Genomic DNA, 14,087 nt, shown 5'->3' on the forward strand with positions numbered 1-14,087 from the left:
TTGCTTTTAGTATGGTTAAAAAGTGGAGCACTATCCCTACTCATAGATGCCGAGGAGAGCATTTCCAGTCTCCTACACACAGGGGGTTTAACTGCAGCATCAATTTATATGTGTCTATTGTTGGGGAACTTATTGGTGCAAACACCAGCATGTATATTTGATGGCCAGTTTTTAAAAATGTTTTAATAACTGGCTTTATTATCTTTTAGCAGACATATAAATAAATTCTTTTTGGGTTACAGGGGGAAAATAGTCAAAAAGATTGATTGGAGAAACAATTTTCCTAACTGCATCATAATGGAGTAGAAGCAATAATTTTATTAAAGAACTTTTTTCCACAAAAAGAAAAAGCTGGAAGGAGTTTATGCATTTATCAGACCTGCCAGAGATCCAGAGATGTCTCTTTCACAGTGGCTAGAATTTCCCAAATATGCCAAGTGAAACATACATGGAACCAGGGAGCCTCACGGTCCTGGGGGTAAGACAGTTGACTTTGAAATAGGAGCAGACCAGCCAGGTCAGCCAGCAAATGGGTGAAGAACAAGAAAGAAGCCAGACAGACACTTTGAAGCCGATCATTTAGGGACAGCATGACTGACCATCTTGGTATTTCTGAGTTGCAAAACTGCTTGAATCCCTGCTTTAATGCCCTGCTTTGTGAGGTCCCTAAATAGTTCTTCCTCAGGGAGAGATCTGGCCTTATGGGTGAACTGTGTAGGCTTGCTTTCAGGATATCTTCTTTTGCTTTGCTTGGTTGATAAAAGCATAGTCACAGATTCATTCTTTTACCTAGTATATGTGTGTTTGTCGGGGGCTGTCTTCTGCAGCCACCACATTGGGTGTCTTCTATGGGAAGTGGCACAGAGTGTTACTTACACAGGGCAGGACCTGGCCCTTCAGGGGACCTGTATTAGTCTTCTCAGCTGCCATAACAAAATACCACGGGCTGGGTGGCTTAAACAACAGACATTTATTTTCTCACAGTTCTGGAGGTTAGAAGTCTGCCCCAGACTGAATGTTTGTGCCTCCCTCCCCCCCATTCATATGTTGAAAGCCTAATCCCAGTGTAATGGTATTTGATGTGAGGCCTTTGGAGGTAATTAGGTCATTAGGGTGGAGCCCTCAGGTATAGGATTTGTGCCCATATAAGAAGACACCAGAGAGCTAGCTAGCTCTCTCTCCACCAGATGAGGATATAATGAGAAATCAGCAGTCTGCAACCAACCCAGAGGAGGGCCCTCACCTGACCTTGTTGGTTCCCTCATCTCAGACTTGCAGCTTCCAGAGATACATTTCTGTTGTTTAAAAGCCACCCAGCCCATGGTAGTTTGTTGTAATATACCAAATTGACTAAAGTTCAAGATCAAGGTGCCAGCAAATTTGGTTCCAGGTGAGAGCTCTCTCTCTGGTTTGCAGATAGATGCCTTCTTGCTCTGTACTACTCACATGGCCCATCTTCTGTGCATACAATCAATGACAGAGAGAGAGAGAGGACAGAGAGCACAAAATTAGCTCTGGTGTCTCCTCTTTCTATAAGGACATTAGTTTTATTGGATCAGGGCTCCAACCTGATGGCCCCATTTAACCTTAATTACCTCCCTAAAAGTCCTATCTCCACATATGCTCACACTGGGGGTTAGGACTTCACTATATGGATTTTAGGGATACACACTTCAGTCCATAAGAAGACCCATGTGGCACACCTGTATGAACTGATGTCTGGCCCTTGTGGGCTCCAGCACTGATGTCTTCACATGTCACCTGACTTAATCCATTCTGGGATTCACCTCCTGGACTTTTCCAATAGTCTCTATCCACAAATGAACTTTTGCCCCTTACCTGTCTCCATCCTACACACAATGCTTCAGCTCCCCCTTCCTACTTCCTGCCCCTGTGTCAGAGTCACCTGCCATGGGCATCTTGCTGTGGAAGAGGGTGCATTAATCCATGTCATTTTTGCTTCTACCATGTACGAGACAGATTATCAGGATCTATGTCAAAGATTCATCTTGGGAGAAAACTCCATATTGAAGTCCCCAGGGCCTGGAAATTAGCTCTTGCCATTCAGTAGATGTTACTGTGTGAGGTGCTCTGCTAGGACTGAGGAAGATGTAGTCTCTATTCCCACAGTGGATGGGATCCCTTTCAATCCATGATGAACTGTCAATTTAACAAGAAAACCCTTGAGTGATTTATTAAAAGATAGACTTTGACAGCAAAGTATTTCCAAACATATATCACCCCTCTGGAAACCATAAACCTGCTCCTGTTTGTGGCGATGCATTTATTCATCCAGCAATCACATGTGTTCATTATAGAGGGAGTGTAAGTTGCCAGCAGAGGCCAGAGTAGGTGAGACTGGAAATTTAGACAGGATTCAGATTATGAAGGCCTTGTGTTCCTAGCTGAAGACTGTTCTGCAGGTAATAGGAAAGGTAGAGGCACAGGGGATAGATTCATGTGACTCTGAAGTTGTGGAACCCACAGGATATGGACCATGAGGGCAAGGGCTCACTCCATAATAACCCCTGGCTTCTGGCTGGTGAGCCTGGGGGGCTGTCTTCTAGAAAGGGAATGCAGAAGTCAGAGCGGGCTTCTGGCAGGGGTGATGGTTTTGCTTGGGGAGCATGGAAGTGGCAGATGCCAGGGGGGCATCTAGGTGGGGATTCTGAGAGTCTGTGTTTCCCTTGAGCCTGGGTGCTCTGGAAAGAGACCTTTTCTTCTCACTCTCTCCTTCTTTGGTACCTGCTTCTGTCTGAAAGCCTTTCTCCTTCTGCCTGGCTCATTCTCAGGCCATCTTCAAACTCCTTTCCCGGAGTTCCTTGGAGGGATCCTCCCCAGGAGTACCACTTTATCCACCAGGTCCATGGCTGACTTTAGCCCCTAAGCGTGATTATTTTGTCACAACTGCTGTCCTGCCTGGACGCAGCCTGAACCCCCCTCCCCCCACCCCTTCCCATGTGCTCAGGCAGGACTTGGCTTGCCTGTCCCCAGCTGTTTGTGCTTCCGGGTTGGATAGCCAGCTGCATCTTGTGGCTCCCTAATTACCCCTTTACTAAAACACTGTAGAATCCTAAGCTCTTCTAGGTACAGACGGTTCCTGGGTACACTTAGAACTTAAGGAAACAGAGAGACAACATTAGGACATTGCTATCACAGAGCCTTTTTGGAAAGTAGACCCAGTAATATAAATAAATGCATGATGAAAAAAAATCAAAACATAGGAGGTCCAGGGCCCTTTCCTGGAGGGGAGACAGTACAGAAACAAGGCCCGTTCTTTCAGGAAATGCATTTCATCCCCTTCCTCATTTTCTCACACTCAGGTCAGAGAACCTCTTATTTCAAGTTCTGGTGAAAACACGAGGTAGAAGCCCTGTTTCTGAATTATAATAATAAAAATCATAACAGTAGTAATAACTAATGTTTATTGACTGATTACAATGTACCAGGCACTGAGTACATTGCATGAATTATGCCATTTAATCCTCATAGCGAGGCTATACTTACTGTTATATACTGTTATTATTCCTTTATTTTATTTATTTTTTTTTTTACAAGAAAAAGACATGGAGCTTAAACAGGTTACGTCACTTGTCCATGGGTCCCACAGCATGGCAGTGGTGAGACTGGGCTCAAACCTACCTACCCAGGACACATGTCGCTGTGTGTATACTGGGCCGAATAGTGTCTCCCCCAAATTCAAGTCCACTTGGAGCCTCAGAATGTGACCTTATTTGGAAATAGCTCTTTGCGGATATGATTAGTTAAGATGAGGTCAATGCTGGATTAGGGTGGGCCCTAAATCCAGTGACTGGTGTCCTTATGGGAAGGTCACGTGAAGACACAGAGACATAGGGGTGAGAAAGCCAGGTGAAGATGCAGATTGGAGGGATGGGTCCTCAAGCCAAGAGCACCACGGATTGCTGGCGACCACCCATGCCAGAAAAGGATCTTGGGACAGATTGTCCCTCAGAGCCTCAAGAAGGAACCAACCCTGCTGGCATGTTGGTTTCAGACATCTAGCCTCCACAACTGTGCACTGATAAATTTTTGTTGTTTTAAGTCACTCAGTTGTTACAATACCCCAGGAAACTGACACGCTGGACTATGGCTGAATTAATTTTTCAAATCATTTCTGAATAGTCAAAATGATAATAATTTTCCGGGTACTTTCCATATTCTTCCAGTGTTGATTTGACAAGGCTTATTTTAACCTAGATTCATTGCCTCCTTTATACAAAATTTCCTGGTTTATTTATGTACAGGTGTGCCATCTAGTGGCATGAAGTGAGAAATGCTTGTTATTTTTAGAAATGGCTATGATTTGAGTAGTCTCATTTGCTTGCTCCCTGAAGAGTATCAGAAAGAAAATCCTGCAGTAGAATCTTTCCTAAATATCTGTCTGAGTGACACAAGATAATTCAGATGATTTTCTAGAATTATATCTAGGTTTTAAAAGAGGTAAAATTAAGACATTAATTTTAAGTTGGACTTACAGCAAAATTGTGGTTTTTTTTTTGGCATTATTACAATTCAGTGTATTATGAGGAAGTTTGTGTCAAAAATACATGAACCTTGTGGGAATATATTTTAGTTTTATTGTGAATTAAAGTAACTTTAGTAACTTAACCAACTTTATCTCTGCATCTACAGATCTACCTATCTATCTCCATATATGCATATTTTATAAGATTTGATGTTATTATTGGGAGATTATTATACAAACAGCATTAACAGATTTAGCTGCATTTAACCTACATACGTAGGGTAATTCTGCCATACAAAAATAGAATGAAAATGGATTCTGCTACTTTCAACCCCACTGCCTTTTTGTAATGGTGAATGATGTTGTTTTCAAAATTACCCATGGGTTAGTCCTCCTGGCAGTGCCCCGATCATCTCACACCTGGAATGGAGGAATTCTCACTGTGCTCTCCTCCACCTCGTAGAGCACTGCTCAGTTAATCCTTGCAAGGCTCTACTTTCTTCCCCTGCTAAGTCAGTGGATTTTTTTCTCTTACCTTTCCAAGCTTCCTGCTCTAGGGCCCCGGACTAAGGAATGATGGTGTCACCACCCCTCAACATTTATCTTACATGATTCAAAGTAAAGCATCCCCTGACCCATAAAAGACACAGGTTACATCTACTTTGGAAGGTAAATAGCCCCTTCTTAGAATTTTGGTTTGCAAAATTCTTGATAAACTTGGCCAAGTTTAATATTTCTCCTTTTCAGGGACCTCTGCTTGCTCATGCCCTCAACAAGTACTCAATTTGCTTCTTAGATCACGCACCTTAGTTGTCAAACTGATTTGCTTCAGTGCCTCATTTATAACCTGTCTCCCTCGTTGCTCTCCTTCCTCAGCCCTCCCTCTCATGCTGACTAATGCTCGTTCTGGTCTCCATGACAGACTTGTGCTCGGCTCTCACCTGAAATGGAGCTGTCTCTCTCCATGAGCCAAGTTCCAACAATTCTCTAAGGCCCACACCAAATCATGCCTTCTGCAAAGGCAGGAACATTTTTTAACCCCACTTTGGCCCTGCCAGCATCAACATGTGTTCTGTTTTTCTTCATCCATAACTGAAAATTTGGAAAGACCGGGTGGCTTTCCATGGAACACTTCAAGATCTGTTTTTAAATCGTTCATTTTAGACACCTTGTAATCTGAAAGATGTAAACAGCGGAAATACTGCTTGGCAAAACCCAATAAAGAAATCAAGAATGATTTTATTTTATAACTCTCCCTGGATGATGGCTTGATAGAGCAATATTTTTTAGATTGATAGCACTCGGCAGAGCTTTCTATGGGGAATATTGTTGACTCACGTACAACGAATAATTTTTATATTGAAATTCACTTCTAGCTTATCTGATGTTTCTATCTGCCTCGAGACATTAGCAAACATAAAAATGAAAAAAATATTGGCATATAACAAGAGAATATTTTTAATCTAGCATTTTTACCAGAAACACATTATTGCTTTTTTAAATGGAAAAGCCAATTATTTTACACTCACAACAGAATCATTCAAATCATAAAACATCCAAGAAAGTGCTTAAAAAAATAAAAATGATTGGCACTTCAGACTCTGATTGCCCTGACACTGTATGTTCTAGCTTGGGAATTTTCTGATCTTGTAAAAAGGCCATCTTTCTTTCATCTCTTCTTCCCACAGAACTAAGAAGTTTTTGGCTGGGGAGAGGGCAGTTACTTATGCTTAGGAAATTTTGATGTGACATTCCTGCCCTTTGGAGTCCTTTTTTTATGACTGGATTTTCAGTTTCTTCCACAGCTTGTTACATGATGCCAGGAATTAATCATTAGTTGTGGCTGCAAAAAGGAAAAAAAAAAAAGGAAACAATAACTATAATAAATACATAATATATTTACTTGTTATATTTAATAAATAATAAATATGTAATACATAAAACGTAATAAAATATAATGAACACTGTGTCGGTGCTTGTTATAGTGAAAATAGTAGGCACTGAACTATTTGTCACTAGAGGTGCCTGTTAAATTGCCATGTGCTACAAAATCTTTCTCTCTTTATTTTTATTACTTTTTTATATACATATATAGAGAGATTGAAAGCAAGAGTGCAGGAGAGGGGCAGAGGGACAGAGAGAGAGAATCTTGAGCAGGCTCCATGCTCAGTACAGAGCCTGATGCGGGGCTCAATGCCACGACCGGGAGATCATGACCTGAGCTGAAATCAAGAGTCAGACGCTGAACTGACTGAGCCACCCAGGCTACTAGAAAAGAGAAGCCTCATACACAACATGGCTACCATAAGCTTTGTTGTTTGTGTCTTGATCAAATCAAGGCTGTGATAATTAGACATTCAATTAGAGTTAGATGTCAGAGCTGTTATTGTCAAAACGCGGAATCTGTTGCATACATAATGCATGTTAGAAATAGGCTCTCCTTTGTAAGCAATGTGAGATAGTCAACATATAAGGATTGGCTGTTCCTCTTGCATGAATAAGATGTAAAAACTGGAGGAGGCCTACAGTCTACATCCTTAGGGAAGATACCACACACTCAGTCCCTAATGGTCCCGTGTCCCATTGGTGTAAGATGATTGCTTGCTGATGCCTAAAAGTCTAACAGAATGTTGCCTCTATGTGCTGTTGTATCTGCCTCAAGTGAACTTGTCAGGAAACCTAAAAGGGATCCAGGAAGATGGGACTTCTGTTAGCTTATGTGGAGTTTTGTGCTGCTCGCTAATGAGTGTGTGGTCAACACGTACCTGTATACATGTTACCTTTGCTTTTGTTATAGCCTGAATAGCAAGAGTGGGGCCACAGCTCACCCTTATCTGTATCAAACTACTCTATAGGCTCCTGCTAAGGTCAGCTTCTGCTAGCTGAGGTTAGTTAGTAACAGTACATAAACTTGCCTTTGTAAAATGCCTTAGTTGAGGGAATACATGTCAACATCTTATCAATCAACATTGATAACTGGCTAGACTGTATTGCCCTTTGGCATAACTGAATTACATATCATGCTAGATGATGAATGTCTTATTAAAAAAAAAGAAAAATAGAGCAAGGTAAGAAGAAGCAGTTGTGGGGGCAGAGTAGTTGGGTCCTCTGGGGTCTTAGCTATTTTAAGTACTTTGCCTTTTTCTCTGAGACAAATAGGGGGACATTGCAGGGTTTTGAGCAGAGGACTGATATAATCTGATTTAGGATCATTCTGATAGTTGGATTGAGAATAGTCTTGGAGAGCTGGGCTGGAAGCAGGTTCACCAGTGAGGATGCTTTTTTGGGAATCCAGGAGAGAGATGACAGTCTCTCAGGCATCAAGGGTATCCAGGAGTGGTTGCAGCTAGATCTGTTTTATAGTTAGAGCTTACTAGATTTGCTGATGGATTTCATCGAAGATATATGAGCAGGAAGAGCCAACAATGACCCCCTTTTGGCCTCAGCATCTGGAAAATGGAATTTCCATTAGCTGAAAAATTGAAGCCTGGGATGAAGTAGGGTTGAAGAAAATAAATAAATATGGGGATATCTTGTAATCCATAACTGCTATAAAAATGTCAGCCTGTAGAATTTGGCGTGTTTATCAAGTCTATGTAATTTAGCATATTTTAGTAAACTGTTGCTTTTTGCCTAACTTACTCTTATGTAAATTTCCTGGTTTCTGATGATCGCATCACACCCCGCACAAGAAATCTGCTTTCATTTGCTCTGATTGCCTCTTGTCTCCCTCACAACCTCCTGCCCTGCCTCTAGTCCAGCACAGTGCTGAGGTAAAGATTATTGGCGGGAATTGGCGGGAATCGGACCATTTGCACCTGTTAGCTAGTGAGGAAGTTTGCCATCTGCTTAGCTTATGAAATCACTTAAAGAGCAGAACATAGTTTCTGTCACCAGTTTGCCTCCAACAGTCATTAGTAATGTGAGATGTTTATTGAATTTGGGGTTCCTAGGGTCTGGCCTGTCAGGATCTGGTTCAACTTTTAGATTTCTCTTTCTTGGAGACTTCACAGAAAAACCTCATGGTGCCAAAAATATACATGATATGTTAAGCATTAGCGTGGAGTAGTGAGGTGAGATGTGCCATCCAGATCCTAAGAAGGAGGAAAAAAATGAAACATTCAAAACACCATATTCTTGTTTACTTAAAAAATAACTAACGTACTTTCTAGCCATGGTAACACGTAACAGAGACTGGATTCAATCTCTAACATAAAAAAGGAAAACCAGACAAAATGTAGGAAACAAACGTTTCCACACATTGGCTATGAAGCAATGCAGGACTGTGATCCTTGAGGAAAGGACAACCAAATCAATAAGATGAGCTCTGGAACTGACCCAAACTGTTGCCCAAAGGCAGTTTCTAGGCTGCAGAGTCTGGAAGTCTGGCTGAGTTGAAAAGCTTGAAATTGGAATTCTGGGGGCTAGATGCCTGGAGTTTGTGGGACAGAATATCATGGAAGAGAGCTACAGAGAGTTTCTGAGACACGCAGATGGGTCCTCTCTGGTCTTTGGCCGAGCTCTGATCTGCTCGTGTGTGAGAAGACACTCAGCCAGCACTAGATCAAACATGTCCCAGAGCTCACACTGGGTTGGGAGTATATCATATCCCCACAAGCTAGAGTGGGGAGGCCTTGTAAGATGTGGACATTGAGTAGGATGAGAAGAAGGGGGTTAGCACGAGACTGCCAGTTTCTCCTGACCCATCCTGGTGAACTTTAAAGCAAGTTTCAAAAGGATGAAACTGTTCCTAAGTAACTTGGGTCTAAGTAACTGCATGCTAAAATAGAGTCCAATACTCCTTAAAGTGCTACAACAAAATCCAGTACCCCGCAAAATGTAAAATTTACAATATCCAGCCAGCATCCAATCCAAATGACCAGGTATATTAGTTTCTTGGAGCTGTCATAGCAAAGGCACACAAACTGGGTGGCTTAGGATAACAGAAATGGATTCTCTCACAAGAGAATTAGTTGACATAGATGTTGCAACAACTATGATAAAAATTCTCCATACGCAGGGTGCGTGGGTGGCTCAGTCGTTTAAGCGTCTGACTTTGGCTCATGTCATGATCTCAAGGTTTGCATGTTCATGCGCTGTGTGGGGCTCTGGGCTGACAGCTCAAAGCCTGGAGTCTGCTTCAGATTCTGTATCTCCCTCTCTCTCTAACCCTTCCCTGCTCACACTCTATTTCTCTCTCTCTCAAAAATAAACAAACATGAAAAAAAATTACAAAAATTCTCCATATGCTCCATTTTGGATAGTTTTTTTTATTATGTGTTCTTTTGGGTTATTTTTTATATAATTTCATCTAATCTCTGTCATAGCATAGAAGGCAGAGATTAATATTGTAAGTCATAAGTAACCCCTTAAAAAACTTTGCGAATGTGAGTCATGGAAATTTTCATAGTTCCTTCCTTACTTTTAAATGGAAATAATAATACTTAAACCTCACAGATAAGTTGTGATGATCAGATGAAAGTTTTATAAATTACCTGGTATATAACTGACTCTTATTAAAGACTAGCAAGTATTTTTGTTAATAAAAGCTGAGGCAATGACAAAAGCAATTATAGGTCCAATTATGATAGACCTATGATGGATGAGGCTGACCACGATAGTTTAATTATGATGGTTTTGATTTATTGCTTTTGGTAAGAACTGTACCAATTCAGACAAGCTGGGATAAGGCGAAAGTCAAATTTGAGTGAGCAGTCTTAATTACAGAATTTGAAGAAGTGGTTTTTGATTATTGTCGACTACATGCAGTAATTTGAACCAGGCAGCAAAGTTTTGCCTAGTATATATCCTTAAGGGACTGGGCTTTAATGATTACATAAAATGATCTTTCATTAGCATAACAGGCTTTCAGTTGCTATAAAGCAGTTTCTTTACATAAGCAGTTTGTTTTCTTTAGCGATAGTATAACTCCTATTGGAATGATTTGACCGGCAACAACCATATGACAATTTCTTTATCGAGCCAGGCACCAGCCTCAAGGCACCGGCTGAGGGCTATAGCCCTGGCCATTGGGGCACCTGCACCCTGGGGAGCCCCCCTGTGAATGCCTGGCCTCTGGTGATGCCACTTCTTTCCTGTTGTTCCCCCACCTGTGGTGGTGGTAGCTGCTTCCTGCCGTTAGTAATATCCAGATTATTTTAGCCTGCGAATTTTTGCTCTTTCAGTGCTCCAAGAACCATACAACCAAGTCCTGAGTTAAATCCCCTCTGTTTTAAATACCTAGCATAACTATTCTCTTGACCAGATCCCAGCTGATAGCATATACCAAGAGAAACAGTTGGCACCGACCAGACCAGAGAGATGCCAGGGATGGAGCAGAGGGGCAGTAACCAGGGAACGAGCTGGAGCTGTGCGGGGGGCAGGAACTAGAGGGAGGATTTCTAGGGCAACCCACCCAGTTGGTTGATGATGCAACTTTGGCAGAGTGTGCTGTCATAATGGCGCCCTCACCAGTGTTTCCTGCTCTCTAGCTGAGTGGCCTTGTCAACGCCTCATCCACTACTTACAACATGGGTCTTCAGTTTGCAAAATGTGAAGGTTAGTCCAGAGGAATCCCATGCCATGCTTCTTTTTGGCTGTAAGTTTCTCTTGAATGGTTGACAGTTTTGCCCAGGTCCAGGTTGGGAAGACTCTCCTGTTTCTTTCCATATGTTAAGGGAATACAGGATTAAGAAAGCAGAATGATTTGGCCCCCTGGCATGCACTGCCTCCTGAACAGGTAGCAGAAAGGTTTTGTACAGCCTCTGTCAGGTTCAGATATCAGTCAGCCAGAGGAGGCAGCACATGTCAGACTTGGCAGAAAGCGCTGCCACATGGCACTGACCATGTCACAGTGCAGCATGTTACATGTCAGTATGATTGTGTTTGAATGGTGGTCATTCCAAGTGTGGCAGCAAGATGAAGTCATAACCAGAAAGCTTATTAGGTTCCTGGGATGGTGCAAAAGGAGGCACTGGGCGGGATTCCTGAATATGGTATAATTAAAATGACTATGCATGTTTTCCCATATATAAAATGTACTGCCTTTTCTGAATAAGTTTTACAAGAAGGAATAAAGTCTAATTGCTTGCCACTTAAAAAAATTTTTTTTTAATGTTTATTTTTGACAGAGAGAGAGAGATGGAGCATGAGCGGGGGAGGGGCAGAGAGAGAGACACACACACAGAAACCGAAGCAGGCTCTAGGCTCTGAGCTGTCAGCACAGAGCCTGAAACAGGGCTCGAACTCACAGACCGCGAGATCATGACCCGAGCTGAAGTCGGATGCTCAACTGACTGACCCACCCAGGCATCCCAGTTTGCCACTTTTTAAAGAACTGGAGTTTTTATTTTAGGTCTATTGTACGTGGCAGCTAGGTCTCCTTGGTCTTAATATAATTAGTATGGAAAAAGCTTTGAATTTGTTCCTGTGAAATTCCCAGGGACGTGTCTGCATCCTGCCCGTGGGCTTCTGGCAAAACCTGTTTTGTATTCTGATATAAGGTGACCTGATATCAAAGCCTTATACCCTCAGCAGGTGAAGATGATGATATTGGACACTGAAGGGATCTGGGACTTTGAAAAGCATCATTTGCAATTAGTTTGAGGGTAGGTAGCTCAGCTGGCTGGCTTTCAGGTTGTCAGTTACCATGAAAAAGTATCTGCTGGATATTGAATACCTATGACAGTAATAGTATCCTGGGTATCAATCAGTTGGAAAATAAATCCTTTCAGGGTGGGTCAGATGTTGTTGGTCTTTAATTTCCACAGGCCAGATCATTTTCTGGTCCTGATGTAAGCATTCAGAGGACTTGAAACCATTCTTTTTTGGCCACATATCAGTGAGGCTAAAACAGCCGCCATCCATTTTCAGCTTGTACCACCTACTGAGCCAACCCATCCCCAAACCATGGTCAGCTGCTCGTAAGGGATCCCCCATATGGCTGTGGCTTTGGGTTGAGAAAACGACAACGTGGTTGACAAGGGGCTCTGAGCTACCGGCTCACACAACTTGCTTGTGCCCTTTGATCTTGCTCATTTGGGATCCCAGACATACTATTTCCATCTTGTGATGAATTGCTGCTGGGCTCACTGGACACTATGACTTGGTGGGTCTGATAATAGGCCCACGCTCATGCTGAGCAGTTCTGGATGCATGATTGCTCTGGTGGTGTCCCATGGCCAACCACTCGACCTCACACGTAGCCCAGGAGCAAATGAGAAGGTGTTTTTCTTTAATTTTTTTTTTTAACTTTTATTTATTTTTGAGAGACAGAGCATGAATGGGGGAGGGGCAGAGAGAGAGGGAAACACAGAATCCAAAGCAGGCTCCAGGCTCTGAGCTGCCCAGACGCAGGGCTCGAACCCATGAACTGTGAGATCATGACCTGTGCCGAAGTCAGACGCTTAACCGACTGAGCCACCCAGGAGCCCCGCGAAGGTGTTTTTCAAGAGGCCTTGAATTATTTCCTGCATGGGACATGGCCGTGTGCAAGACGCCCAGGGCCTGTGTGGTGATCCTCCACTGGGGATTACTACACACTCCACACGGCGTCCCTTCCCACAGCTACTATCTCTCACGCTATAGGGTCTGCCGGTTCACAGGCCCAGGTGACAGGACTCCTTGTGCACCAGAACCGAGACCTGCTGTAGAGCTCTTCTCTTCTCTGGGTCCCACTTAAGGCTGGTGGACTTTGTGCCACCCACTATGGAGACTGAAGCACATTCCCAGGTGTGGCACATGCCGCCTGTAGAACCTCAATGCGCTGAGCTAACATTTTCAAGGTTGAAGGTGTAAGATATAATAATTTGTCTTTTCCTTTGGAGAGGATTTACTGGCATGCCTCTTGCCACTCGACTCCAGGATTTTTATTGATGAAGTCCCTTGAATCTTTGTAAGGCTTATCTTTTACCTTCTGGAGCACATGAGTCTTTCCAAAGCCTCCGGCACGCTAGACTTCTCAACTCATCCTGGCCAATTAGCATAATGTTATATACGTGATGCATCAGTGTGATTCTTTGTGGGATATCCACATAGTCCACACATCTTAGTATATTGTTACCAGTGGAAGGAGAGTTGACATGGCTGGGGGTTTGTACAGTCCCGCTTATTCCATGTGAATGGAAACTGTTTCTGATCTCCCTTTCTTTAACAAATGTTTATTCAATTTTGAGAGAAAGCATGAGTTGGGGAGGGGGACAGAGGATCCCAAGCTGGTTCTGCATCCACAGCAACAAGCCTGACGAGAGGCTTCAATTCACGAATTATGAGATCATTACCTGAGCCAGACACTCAACTGACTGAGCCACCAAGGTGCCCCTGAACTTCTCTGATTAGAAAAGAAGATATGTCAAATCAATGGCCAGAAAAATACCACATCTGGCATAGTGGCTGCAATTGGGCTATTCTTTAGTTGAGTTTTCTTTTTTTTTTTTTTTTAATTTTTTTTTTCAACATTTATTTATTTTTGGGACAGAGAGAGACAGAGCATGAATGGGGAGGGGCAGAGAGAGAGGCAGACACAGAATCGGAAACAGGCTCCAGGCTCTGAGCCATCAGCCCAGAGCCCGACGCGGGGCTCAGACTCACGGACCACAAGATC

The 14,087-nt window shown here is 42.8% G+C and overlaps 1 protein-coding gene and 2 long non-coding RNA genes across 4 annotated transcripts in view; 1 reads left to right on the plus strand and 2 right to left on the minus strand.

Moving 5' to 3' along the window:
• Positions 1-298: 298 nt before the first annotated feature.
• Positions 299-2,895, minus strand: LOC123379816. Its single transcript, XR_006584683.1, has 2 exons — positions 2,746-2,895; positions 299-2,160 (listed from the first exon to the last, which is right to left on the minus strand). It is a non-coding gene; the product is annotated as an uncharacterized LOC123379816 (long non-coding RNA).
• Positions 2,896-5,705: 2,810 nt separating this feature from the next.
• On the minus strand, positions 5,706-10,887 carry LOC109491423. 2 transcript variants are annotated; one of them, XR_006585372.1, is made up of 2 exons: positions 10,727-10,887; positions 5,706-6,329 (listed from the first exon to the last, which is right to left on the minus strand). It is a non-coding gene; the product is annotated as an uncharacterized LOC109491423 (long non-coding RNA). The 2 variants fall into 2 exon arrangements; XR_002745391.2 differs by having other exon boundaries at positions 10,796-10,873.
• A 70-nt stretch (positions 10,888-10,957) lies between these two features.
• Positions 10,958-14,087, plus strand: part of STRIT1 (small transmembrane regulator of ion transport 1) — a 38,178-nt gene continuing 35,048 nt past the window's right edge. The window contains exon 1 of the mRNA XM_045037412.1: positions 10,958-11,084. The gene's annotated coding sequence lies outside the window, so the exon portion shown is untranslated. The remainder of the gene's footprint in view (positions 11,085-14,087) is intronic.

This window comes from Felis catus, chromosome C2 (assembly GCF_018350175.1).
Source record: "Felis catus isolate Fca126 chromosome C2, F.catus_Fca126_mat1.0, whole genome shotgun sequence".
NCBI classification, from domain to species: domain Eukaryota; kingdom Metazoa; phylum Chordata; class Mammalia; order Carnivora; family Felidae; genus Felis; species Felis catus.